Source organism: Triturus cristatus, chromosome 8 (assembly GCF_964204655.1).
Source record: "Triturus cristatus chromosome 8, aTriCri1.1, whole genome shotgun sequence".
Classification (NCBI taxonomy): Eukaryota; Metazoa; Chordata; class Amphibia; order Caudata; family Salamandridae; genus Triturus; species Triturus cristatus.
In genome coordinates, this window is record NC_140591.1 from 184,311,636 (window position 1) to 184,325,354 (window position 13,719).

The window sequence follows — 13,719 nt, forward strand, 5'->3', positions numbered from 1 at the left end:
GGACACACAGTTTGGAACCTGGGTTGTCAGTTCGACAGTAAACTCTCAATGGAATCCCTGGTCAAAAAAACAGTAGGCGTATGCCTCGGACTACTTAGGAATCTGAAAAAAAATAGTACCTATGCTCCCCCAACCCTACAGGAAACTGGTGATACAAGCCTCAATATTGAGCAGACTGGACTACTGTAACTCACCGTTACTAGGTAGCCCTGACTATCGTCTTAAATGACTCAAAAGGATCCAAGTACCTGCAGCCAAACTTGCTCTAAACAAAGGGAGAAGGGACTCTGCTACAAAAACCTTAAAATATTTACATTGGCTGATAGTCAAGGAAAGGGGCATCTTTAAGGCCCTGTGTATCTCATACACATTAGTCAAGGAAAGGGGCTACTTTAAGGCCCTGTGTATCTCATACACATTATCATAAATAATAATGGACCGAAAGCTCTTCAACAAATAATTAAACCATATGTACTGGCACGAACCTTAAGGTCATCTAAGGCTGGCCTTATATCGATTTCACAGTTTTAAAAAACTGCGATACCAAGGCAGAACTTTTCAGGTCCAGGCTGCTCAGCGCTGGAACAAACTCACCCCCCCCCCCCCTCCACCTCCCCTACGAAAAAACACTAATTTACTCAGTTTCAGAAAGAACCTGAAAACCTGGCTCTACCCCTGGAAATCGATGAATATCAGAAATTACTCACCAACTGGAACAGATAAGATGTTTAATTATCCACTGACAGTTACGAGTGCCAAGACGCCAGCTAGGTGATAGATGCGCTTTATAAATAATAATAATATTCTCTCTCCTTTCCTCTTAATCTCCCCATGCCTACCAAAAATGAATGTGTCAGTCTGTAACGTAACTGGTGCTTATGTAAAGCGCTCCGATACCTTTGAGTCGAGTTCTGCTATATAAAACTAAAAAAAAACAAAAAAATTACAACAACAAAAAACACAAATCTGGAAGAAGCAATAACGGACATCGAAAGCCATCTTCCCCACAACAAAAGTAATTTTCTCGTTCTGCAACTACTTTCTCAACAATACTTACTGCAGCCAATTTTACCGATGTATTCTCCATACAAAATGAATTCTTTATATATTTATAAAGCACCACGGCTACATGGGAACAAAGTGTCCAGGCACTAGAGAGTTATCACTGAGTGCATCCACAAGCCCAAGTAAAACAGTGTTCTTAGTTGGGACCAGCCTGAATCAGTTTGAATTCCGCAGTCGAGGGTGAAAGGGTAGATATTAAGTCACTTCCTAAACAATACAAAATGCGTTTGTGCACGCAAGGAGATTGGAAGGAAACAAGTTTCACCACTTAGCTGTAATTAATGGAATGGAGCAACCTCCTAGTCTTTCTTTTTAAAGTTATGAGGTTTGGAAAAGATATTTAGATCTCAAATTCGGGGGGGGGTAAATAGGTCATGCAAACAAGTACCCTTTCCTCTTCTATATATTGTTTAGTGACAGAGACCCAGAACCTCTTTTGTGCTGGTAACTAGAGTAGAGCTTGCAAATGCTGACATACATGTGTTTCACAACACGATCAGGCTCACAAGTGTAATCGACAGGACAGGTGTTTAGGGAGACCCAATGAGAAGAGCACAGCAGCAGTCTCTTCTTGACATATTAATGGACAAGCTCTCTCCTGGCTGCCGCGCAAATACACATATAACAATCTAAAAACTGATGTGCAGAGAGTTTTTGTGCGTTTGACAAAAGAAATGTCTTTGTCAATAATAGCAGTCAGTTACATACATTCTATTCCAAATATGAACACTAGAACAAGTAATTGCCAAAACCCTTGACAAAAGGAGAACTAGGTGCTCTGGAAAACCTGCAAAAACCAAGACAGTCAACAAAGACGAAGAGAAGGTGTTAGCGCTGTTGTCTTGAATAAAACGGATCTTATCCCAGAAGCAGAGTGAGGATGCTGCATAAAGCTCACTTGCAACCCGGTGGATGGGAACGCGACTGACATCAAGAACACACTTCTTGATGCTGGTGGCCACTAATGCAATGGTGTCGGATGCGGCAACGAATACATAAACTAACTACATCAGTAGTTTGGAATGATTTTCATTATTCAGTCCCTAGGGGAACACTTGCCCAAACATCACAGAATCTTATAAATATGCTGCATGATTCAGCAACATAAGACCTAACTTCCTATCAGAAAGAAACAGTTTCGATGAGACAGCAAAGAGAAGAATGACTTACACACCTCTGATGCGGAGATGTCGCACGATGCCACAGAGATTCATCCCCGAATGCTGACGGTAGACACCACGAGGCTAACTGGTTCGCCTCGCTTGGATTACAAGTAATAACGGTCTTTAATTTATTGTTTCCCCATTGCCCGGGGCCACGCTCACATCATCATAGCGATTTGTCATCCAATAAGGTGATTTATTCACTCCTTCATCCATTGGGATTTGAGCGCCTTGGCTCGTTCGCATTTCCTTCGCAGACCATTCATAGAGGATTCCTTGATACTATTAGCTCAAACATTGTACTGTTGTCCATCATGATGCTTGTGCCACTGAAGTGTTGGCTTTGGAGGAAGTATGTTGTCAAACTTTTTCGCAACCTTTCACACAATTTCACTCCTTTTGTTGGCGTTTCTTGTGTTTTATGCAAATTATATCCACTTCCTAATTTGGGATGATTTGATGCACTTACAAATAGATTTTCTTGGTGACCTTGTCCCAGTTATGGTCTTTTATTTGTGGTCTGTTAGAATCGGTTGCTTTCTGATAGGAAGTTAGGTCTTCTTTTGCTCAATCAATTAGCATGCTTATTCGATTCTGTGGTATTTCGGTAGTGTTTTCCCCTAAATCACTAATCTTATGGGTTTTGCGGTTTCAGCTAGAGTAAAGAATGATATGCTAAATCAACAGGGTATTGTTTCTGCTGCCAAATACTTTAAGGTTATTTGCTTCCCACCATTTTGGAAGTTATTTTTAGTGACTTTTTCTAAGGCAATACATAGTTGACTAGGCTTTGCTCTCGTTGTGATTTATTAATTGTTAGCTGCAGTAATTATTGCCCTGGTTTGGAAAGATGTGTTTGCTTTGTCTTTTTGCCTCCTATGAAGAGAAGATCTGTCAGGTTGTGGACTAGGATGCCGTTCCACATCAGTTCTGATTAAATTGTGGGAATTTCAGCTGGGCTTCACACAGGTGAACTACTCAAAGGTAGCTGGAGAGCTACAGTAGTTTACGAGCTACTGGTTGGAGACCTCTGCAGGGAAGAGTGTGTGAGACACATTTTCGCCTAATCGATCTTAAGAGATGTTGAAGACTGAAAAGCAAACAAACATTCATTACTATTTTTTCAGACTGGTTTTAAGTCTGGACACTGAACTAGAAATACCATTATTGTAGAAGGTTGGCTCAGTGAACAGTGTCAACCAATGATGAGGCACTGTGAACTGAGCCCGGAACACCCTTAGTGATAGTGTTTAGGTCCTTGATAACCAGAGCTCTCAAGGAGTAGCTGTAGAGAGCAACTAAGGCTTATTCCGGAGGGTGTAAAGAATGTGCATTTACCACTATAATCATTCTGTAAGCTTTTCACACAAGAAAGGACCACACCAGGCGAGTATAAAAATCTATGTATTTATTAACGCACACTACACACTAACTTTGATATCTTCTGGTAGGACAGATACAACTACACACAAGAAAAACGTCAGAAATAAGTAAATGATGCTCTACAAATTCTAGATTAGAACGGAGCCTGCTTACTCATCTTGCTAGACCTTTCCTCGGCCTTTGAAACAGTCAAACACGATAACCTGATAGACCTGAACACAGAATGGGATTATCTGGATCAGTTCTAAACTGGTTTACTTTGTTCCTCCAAAACAGATCGCAACGATTCAAGGTCAACCACTCCCTGTCCAAACCCGTCCCAGTCACCTTTGGAGTCCCACAAGGATCTTCTCTATTCAATCTATTCATGGAACCACTCAATGAAATTCTCTACTCGTCGAACGTTCAATATCACACGTATGTTGACGACACACAACTATACCTTAAGATCCATACCCTAGAAGGCATCAAATCGCTCAACACATCTCTCGGAAAAACTCAGACATGGCTGGCAGAAAACCATCTAAAACTAACTGCCCTCAAAACCGAATTCCTCCTAATCGCTCCTCCCGCCCAAGTACCCATAATGCAAGACTGGATCAAACACCTTACTGCACTCAACTGCCAACCTCTCATCGTTGACTCGGCGAAATCGCTGGGAATAACACTGGACAGAAACCTCAATATGCAGAAACACATAAGCAACGCAACAAAAGGAGCAAACTTTCAGATAAATACTTTGAGAAAATTGAAACCTTTCCTGCCTGAAAAGGACTTCAAGCTGGCAGCACAAGCTCTAGTCATCCCAAGAGTGGAATACGGGAGTGTCTCTCTCTGCGGCCTGCCCAGAGCTGCAACGGCCCCTCTAAGAGCCTCAATCAACGCCACAACGAGACTTATCCCTGGCTCCAAAAGAAGCTCCCACACATCCCCTGACATAAAATCCCTTAATTGGCTACCTTAGTGAAGCCAGAATTAATCTGAAAGTAGCTTGTATGACACATAAAGCCATTCATCACAACGCACCCAGCTATCTGGCACAGAAACTGGCGCCCTCATGTGGGGTCAGATCTTCAAGACGTGCTAAAAACCTTTTACTGACACCACAAAGATTCAACAAGAAGAAAACATACAACCGAACCTTTTCAGGGATGGCGCCCAGAATTTGGAATGCCCTTCCCCCCAGAAACTAGACTTATCCCTCTACTGCATCTTTCAAAAAAGACGTGAAATCGCTTCTCATGGCTAATTTCACTTGAGCAGGGACTACTGTTATTATGCGACCAAACGTATGTTCTACATGGAACTATATAATGTCTACTGTCCATCCAGGTATCCTAGATATTTTATCTATATTACGCTTGATATACATGGAACGTTTTGCTATGTACCTTATACCTATGTATCTACGATAGGACGTTTACACTATCATTGAATAGCACTGAACTTTATTTTATTTACCTTGTACCTATGTACCCAAGATTCTTACCTTGTAAAGCGCTCCGATACCCACAAGGGTCTTGTTTGCGCTATATAAAACTTTCAAAATAAAATAAATAAATAAATAGCATACGTAAACACATGGGGCTCAACCGGGGGATGGGGCACACCATATACTTAAATAGTGGAATGTGAGGTAAGTACCAACACAGGACTAGTATCCAAGCATGGAGAACCTCAGGGGAAACAGAACCATCCAAGGTGAGTAGCCAGATACCCCAAGCTGCCCGGGTGCAGAGTGATTACACCGGGTCAAAAGTCCATAGGATAACAAAGGGCAAGTCGCAGCTGGATTTTTACAGTTCTAGGACCCTTCCCAAAAGACTCCAAAGAAACCACTTGGATCAAGGAAGTTTGGAGAGCAGCCCCACCCGTGGATACTCTGGTAACCAGGATACCTACACCAGGGAGCCCATGTGCATAGGGACGAAGTGGTGTCGGAACCACCCGTAGACGCCAATGGAGAATCGTGGAAGATCAGCAGCTACAGTCTCGTGGAACCAGGACCTGGAATCCAGACGAGAAGAACCTGAAAGCAGAGGGGATAGAGTCCAAACCACCCAGAGGTGACCAAGAGTACAATACCAGCCCTTGTCTTTGGTTCTTGCTGTAGCACAGTGAGGTTTGAAGCAGCAGCTGTGGAGCCCAGGAAATGATGCAGGAGCACAGGAGCCTTCCACGAGCTATCCCACGGTGGTCAACGAGTGCAGGAAGGTCACTGGCCGGCAGGCATGGCAAACGCAAACAACGGTTGAGGGTGAAGATGCTGTGTTGCAGACCAGCAAGGTCTGTTGGACTAACCCAGCAAGGGTAAGTCATGGCTGGCCCTCAGCACATAGGAGAGCCAGCAGGAATCGGTGATGCCCCCTTAATGACCCTCTGGCAGCAGGCACAGGGAGTCGCAGGGAAGCCGCAGCAGCACACAGGAGATGAAGGCCCATGATACAGAGGATGCATGCAGGATGTCGTTGTTGGAGCTTTGGATGCTGGAGCTTCTTGGAGCGTGAAGATCTTTCACGAGGAGAGCCAACAAGTCTTGGCAAAGGCAAACAGACCCGGTGCATAGGGAGGCAGTTTACGTCAGCTGGAGAGAGATTACAGTCACCCCAGTTGCAGGAAATATTCAGTCCTCTGGAGAACCAACAAACCACCACATGTGTTGCAGAGCCTGTGATGTCCATGAGACAACAAGATCAGCAAACTTGTCATCATCATATGTGCCTGAGGATGGAGAGATGCGACTCCTTCACTTCAAGGGAGATTCCTTCTGTCTTGGATTCAGGCTGAATCCGTGGCGACTCAGGATGCCCAGACATGGGTCCCTTGCTCACTTTGTCACTGGTTTCAAGCTAGCCTGGCTGATGATGGCCATTACTTCGAACCGGTCCCAGGATGCTTGTTTCAGGTTCAGAGAAGACCTGGCTTAGCAGTTCGGGTAGGACTGTTCCCATGAGGCACAGGGTCAAGACTGTTTTGCATATAGCTGGGTCTGAACTGGGGTGGTGAAGTGAGCTAAAGAAAGATGATGGATTAAACCCAGATCTGGGACTGGGGGTGAGTGTCTGAAACGTTTCAGCGCTCCATCCATCATCTCCTTCTGCTTGCTCAGAGTATGCACGGCCACAGAGGTGCAGAACTTGAAGTACAGGGACGAAGATACAGCAGGAATCTTCCCACCGAAAGCAGTCTTGTCTTTGGATCTGGCTCAGAGAACAGCAGAGTTCCAGTGTGCACCAGAACAGTCTCAGAGAATATAGAACTTTACAATGCGTGCTTTTACTACGCGATAGGTAACAACGCAGTCGTTACAACGACCGCGTTGTTACCACGCGTGGCATTACATCGCAAGTCGTTTCAACGACTTGCTCTAGGGGCACGCTGGACTTAGGAATAGTATTAATTACTATTCCTACTCCAGTTTGCGCAACAGCAGGGAAGGTGTTGGATTTAAAATCCAACACATTCCCTGGTGTTGCACGCCACCTAGCGCAAGTCGTTTCAACGACTTGCGATGTAATGCCACGTGTGGTAACAAAACAACGCGGTCGTTCCAACGACCGCGTTGTTACCTACACGCGTTGTGTTGACAACGTTGTAAACGCTGTTTCCTGTCTTCAGATAACAGGCAGTTGGATCTTGACAATGTTGTCAGGATGGATCCAAGGACCTATCCTCAAGGGAGCCCTTAAGTATCCCTAAAAAGGGGATGGACCCCTTCTGTGGTGACCCTCCTATCGTAGGGGGTCAGGGACGCTACTCAGCTGGCCAAGCCAATCAGATGCTAACAAGGGCCAAAATTCAACATGGCAGAATCAAGTGGCTACCTGGAGTAGCTTTGGGCACCTCCGTAAGAAGGAGCTGGGCAGGGGGGTGGACACTCCCCTGTCCTTAGTGTCGTTTCGTCCAGAACGGGAGCCAAGGGCTCCTGAACCTGGCTAAGCTAAATTATGCAAGGAGGGCACCAAATGTGCCCTTCAATGCAGCCTGGTAGAGCTCGAAAGCCCCCCCCCCCGACCCTACCCAGTCTAAAAGAAAAGGGGGTCACACCTCTCCTTCAAAATCCTTTGTTCAGCTTCCCCCTCCAGAGTTAAGCTCATCAGCAGGGGGGCAGAATACTGTCTAGGGTCGGCAGCAGCGCAGGCTGGAAGGAAGACCTTGTAAGGCTACATAGGTAGGTATTGGCGGGGGGTCCTCTAAAGAGCCCTCAGTACATGGCATCATGTAAGTAATACTGGAATCAGTGTATTTGCAGGATTCCAACATGTTTGATATCAAACATAACCAGGTTCAGGGCAGCCATTATGTATTGGGACATCTCAATTGCCAGTGTCCTACATACCTTATAATGGCTGTCTCAGCTTGTAGGGGTACCTCTGCTTGTGCAGGGGTACCAACACACTTAGAACCATGCACCCTGCCCTTGCACTGAATGGCCTACCTTAGGGGTGACTCAGTTTGAAAGTTTGAAAGTGCAGTGACCGGGATTTAAGGAGAAGCCTTATATCTAAGGTGCATGCAGCATTTCACGCAGACTGTGAAGGTAGCTCTGCAGTCACAGTTTGCAAGGGCTTCCTTGTGTACCAATGCCCTGGATACCCGAGTACCATATACTAAGGGCTTACAAGTATGCCAATTGTGTGGTGTACAAAGTACTTCCCATAAAAGTTAGAGGAGAGAGCACTGACACTGGGGTCCTGATTAGCAGGATCCCAGTGAACTACAGTTAAAAAATACACAGATACAGGCAAAAATTGGGGGTATCTATGCCAAAAGATCCTACTTTCCTACAATTATAACTATACTATCTCGAGAAATAAGGCACTACATTGAAAAGGTTTCCCTTTTTGCTTATTCTCTCAGCTCTACCACCTTCAACATAGTACTAACTGTGACATGAACTAACTGAATCATCAGAGATAAGATTTTTTAAAGAGGAATTTGGCAGCGCTAAATGTGATCCTGGATGAGGTAAGGAGGTCCTGCAGCTAACCCCATGCCACATAAAACCAAAGGACGTGCACAACATGGGGTTGGCGACCTCCAGGTGGCTGCTTTTGGGGAGTTGGACAGGCCCGGTTGTCAACCCCCTGCTGTGTGGGGTTGGCTGCCTGTGGGAGTTTTGCCGCAGGCCATCATCTGTGGACAACCCTTCGGCCATGGGCAGCTATGGTTGGCTTTATAAATGGAAAAAAAAATATTACTTTTATATTTTTTTAAAAAACCTACAAATTCACTAAACGAAATAAAAGTTAAAGTAACGCTGTAGTTATGTGAATGTCAGTGTCATTAACGTTTTGAACAATAAAAAAAAAAAAAACAGAAATTCACCAGTTATAGTTAGCATAGCTAACTATAAATAGTACCCCCACCATGCACTGCTTATGACCTCACATATTACATCACTCATGACATGTTGTAAAGCATCATTTATGACATTACTGATATCTCAAATGGCTTCACTGATGACATCATCCAATTTCAGTGCTAGTTTATTTTATAGTTTACACAGTGATGGGTAACTACCGTATTACTTTTCTACCTAATTTTGTACAGCCTGTGTTCAGCTGATGGGCGCAAGTGTTCACAAAAGAGATATGCTTCAAAAATGCATCACAGGTGTGTAGAGGTCTTGAACAGGTTATAAATCTTTGAATTGAAGCGTAACTGTGTGCAGATGACAGTTAATGATGTGTGACCTGTATGTTCCACACAAGTGTTTTGGTTCTGCAGAAATGATCCTAAAAGAGCAAAGATTTCACATAGTAGATACTAAGTACTGTAAGCAGCCTTGAGTTATTGGACAGAATCATCTCAGCAAGACAATTTCTACATAACATAGAAGACTGTGTGTACCAGGTACTAACCTATGTACAGGTGCTTGTTTTGCTTCAGAAGCTGGGCCATCTGTAAAATATTCGCCACAGTACGAAAGCTGAAGTTAGTACGGTCTTTAGCACTTTCCACCCTTGGTTCTTTTTAGTGAACAGTTTTTTTTTTTATACAGGTGTGCCATTGAGTGTACACCGTTCTTAATAGATACTTTTTAATACTCTGTGGTCTGTTTCTCATGAGAGTTTCACTATCTGCAAACAGTGCGGTACAGAGTAAAATCTCTCCATAGAGAGAATTCTGTTTACAGTACCCACTTTTCTACTTCATTGCTCATTGTAAGTTCAGTGACTGTGAGGGGTTGATACAGATAAAAGCGGTCTGCAGTATGCCATTAATTTTGGAACAGAGGTTGAGTATCTTGAGGAACTTGGTGTTCCCTGAACTTTTATATATATGCTGAATACTGAGTACAATAAGGGTTTCCCATATATATGTGGTTGATTGTTAATGTGAACTAGGCACTTAAGCATCCACGCACCTTGGCTCTGGCTTCAGGGTCCAGTCTCCTAATTCAACAAACATGGGCTCTAGATCTCACACTCTAGCGTTCAGCATTAGTTCTTTAACTCTCGTATTCTGTTGATTACATTAGGTGTGCCGTCGCGACAGGTGCACGGTCAAGCAGGACATACAAAATAACAGCATTTTACGCAATTAATTCAGGTTCATACTTTTGGGAGTTTCTTTTGTGAAACAGGAGTTTAAACTGTAGAGTGTTAAGATGTCTGCATGGGATTTCTTTTTTAAACAATTTACAGGACGTTGGCTTGTTTTCCGGCATGACGTACTAAAATGGCAGAGACCATGCAGTGGAGCAGGACCAAGAGCCATTGGTCAATTTGTGATTTTTTCGCACTGGTCTTGCGATCTACGTCACACAAACAAACTCAGGACATGTACGTCATTCTCGCCAAAGCCTTTAGGGTTAAATCCAACACTGCCATTAAAGGCTCAGACCGGTGGGTTCAGGAGTGCACTCTGGGATGGATTAGTGATTTCTCAGTATACACAGCTTGTCAGAAAAGGGATTGGAGCTCAATGCTTCATCTCAAAAACTCACGTTCTGATCGTTTATGTCAAAGAAATCCTGGCGACCTCGGAGGGGGGACTGGCCGTGCCGGATTTTGAATACTATTATATAGCAGCTCAACTGCAATGGCTCATGAAGTGGGCGGCAAGCCAGCTCCAGGGAACGGTGCAGCAGGGCGATGGGTGTCCGGCCCCAGACCTTTTATCCAGAATAGTGTTAAGGTTACCTGTACCAGAGAGGGACATGCCCGCAGAATTGTGTGTGAATCATAAATGCTGGGTCAGGAACTTGCAGAGAGCTAAAGTGAGACGTCCATATGCGCCAGATATACCGCTAAAGTATTGAATGGCATTCTCACATAGGGCAGATTGGAGGAGACTGAGGACATGGGAAGAGACAGGAGTGCTTACCGTAGGGCAATTGTATGCAGATGGCATGTTTTTACCGTTTGAGGCATTTAGCAAGAACAATGAGATACCAAGAGGTGACTTTTTGCTCCATGCGGCCTTAATTGCAGAAGTCCGCAAACATTGGGAGATGAGATTGACTGAACCTCCTCTGGATGAGGGATGTCAATACGAGGTATTGGCAGCGGGGACATTTATGGTGGTTACCTGCTTGTATAGGAGGCCGAGTCGGGCGACACTTCTTTTACTGACTGGACTTCAACAAAAATGGGATGGGAATTTAGGGAAGCATATAGAGGAAAAAGTGAGGGGAGCACTAACGGAGAGTGTCAGTAGGATTACCAGGAATGCTAGATTCCAAATGGTAAACTTTTTTATATTCCATAGGGCGTATCTCACCCCAGGGCGCCTCAACAAGTATTTCAACATGATAACGGCAGCTTGTCCCAGATGTGGGGAGGTAGGTGTGGAGTTCTTGCATATGTTCTGGGACTGCTCGGTGACAGACAATTTCTGGAGCGAGGGGACGGAAATGCTAGCGGAAATTACTTAAAAGAAGTGCATAAGACCCCAGGATACTGCTTACTACATAGCTTTAAAAATACTTCCAAGAACAAGGTAACCAGCAAATTTCAGGACCTGGGATTAATATTAGCAAAGTGGGATATTATGAGCCATTGGAAGGCAAGAGGCGGGTCTAACATAGGCAGATGGAGAAGAGAGTTTGAGCGCTGGGCAGGCTATGAGGGAACGACATGACTAAGGGACGCTAGGTGTAATGGAAGTGAGAAGACATTAAAAGCAGCTAGGGCATATGAAGCTCTGATGATACACCTTAAGCAACTTAATGACATGTCAGACGAGGGACACCGGGAGGTACCACAAGATGATGGTTCGTAAGAACATGTTGGTGTGAATGCACGGGGAGAGGGAATGATGTGGAGTCCTCAATCAGCGGAAGAACTAAAGGGGCCGTAGAGTCCACGTTGACTGGTTGAAAGTCCCTGGAGAGTGGACTGGGGCCGATTTTCTGTACATAACGATCCAAGACATGCCTGAGGGTATGGAGGAGGGATAGAGGGGATGGGAGTTGCCACTTGGCGAGGGTGGGGAGTTCAGCTTGTTATTGCACTAAGTAAGGACATGTGATGCAGGGCTATTTGATACTGCAGCTTCTGAGGACACATTGAGCAAATATAGATATCAATGTCGCAGTAACGAGATGTAAATGTATCTAGAGGAAGATGATGACGACGACGACATATGCTTACTATCAAAATGTCTACATCTAATTCTTCAAATTGCATCAGTTTCAATTTTTTTATGGGCATTTTTGAGAAGTTTGAAGTATTTTTGTTTACAGGTAGCTGTTATGCAGTGGTCTATTCATGAAATCCTGATGTATTTTCTGTCTGTGACTGGATAATGGTAGCCTATCATGGTATTTTTTTTTATTTATTTTTTAGGTCTGGCGTTAGCAAAGATCTTTAGATTTTTCAAAACATTAACATGTGTAATATATTTATTTAAACGGGGATTTCTGCCATCATAATCAATTGGTCTGTTGGTGTGTCATTCACATTTTGCTTCCGTCCACTACAGCATGTGGCAGGGTCTCTGCCCATTTCAGCCCCTGGATAACTTTACTTTCAGCGACTGCATTTTGCACTTTCATAAGGAGCTCATCCGCAAACAATGTACTTCTTTTCAGTGCCAGTGTTTATTTTCACTTTATTACTTTAGTGTCACCTTTGTATCTAGAGTCTGATGAGATAGCAGGGTGTTTTATACAAGCTATCCATGATAAGCAGAGGGCAAATTCCAGCTTTTCAGTTCTTGCTGATGATATGATGGTAAATTCTTGTTGGAGTGGCCTTTTTATTATCGGACTGCTGCTACTTCACAATATACCAAAGCTGTGTTAATTTGAAACTGTTCTTCAAAAAGTGGTCTTTTTTTTTTTTAGTATGCATGCAATGCGATCTCGATATGGTTTATAGGCAGGTTGGCCACTCAGTGAAAGCCCCTTACTAATAACAGTTTCGCTTTCAAATTCTAGGGGGTGTCACTGACTTTGATGATGTAGCACACAGCACAGTAACAAACAGGCCTAGGATGTCCTAAAACATTCAACAAGATCACATTTCAATCGGTGTGTTCGGGCCGGGTCGAAACTTGTTACTTGCCCAGACGAACATTTTAGGAACATAGGTGCACGTGATGAGATTAACGGATGGTATAATGTGTGTAAACATCGCCCATCTTGGAACGGAATACCATCTCTCGATGCAAAGTTAGGGAAGAGAAAGTAGACTCTTTTCGCTCTGTTTTTCATTACTCAGTAGTAAAAGTTCTAGTGCTTAACAGATAATTTTAAAATTAATTTGTGTGTCTTAAAGTACCATTCATTACTTTAACAAAATGAATTTGTATAATTTGACAACGTTTTATTTCAAGATGTTATACTCTCAGCGAATAAATTATTTTATTGTTTTCGTTGTGACCAGCTGAGAGTACCAGAATTGTACGGTTGCTTAAGGAAAGGCATGGGCATTCTAGTCCGGTTTCTACTACCATGGTAGAATTTGACCGGGTTCGCCGAGCAGTGACCGTGTAATTATACAATGCAGCGCATGTGGAACTGCCTGATGTATTTTCGCTGCTCCCCTGTGCATCATCTTTGCTCCAAACATGGCTCCCGGGCTGCAGCTGCTCTTCGCCTCAGTGGCCCAGGAGATCACGGTGCCACAGGAGGACGCGTTGATATGCATCATGCACT

General features: G+C 43.9%; 1 protein-coding gene across 3 annotated transcripts in view; it reads right to left on the reverse strand.

Moving 5' to 3' along the window:
- The window catches only part of LOC146801785 (E3 ubiquitin-protein ligase TTC3-like), a 1,762,960-nt gene that overhangs the window by 1,718,240 nt on the left and 31,001 nt on the right, over positions 1 to 13,719 (reverse strand). The gene's annotated exons all lie outside the window — the stretch shown is intronic.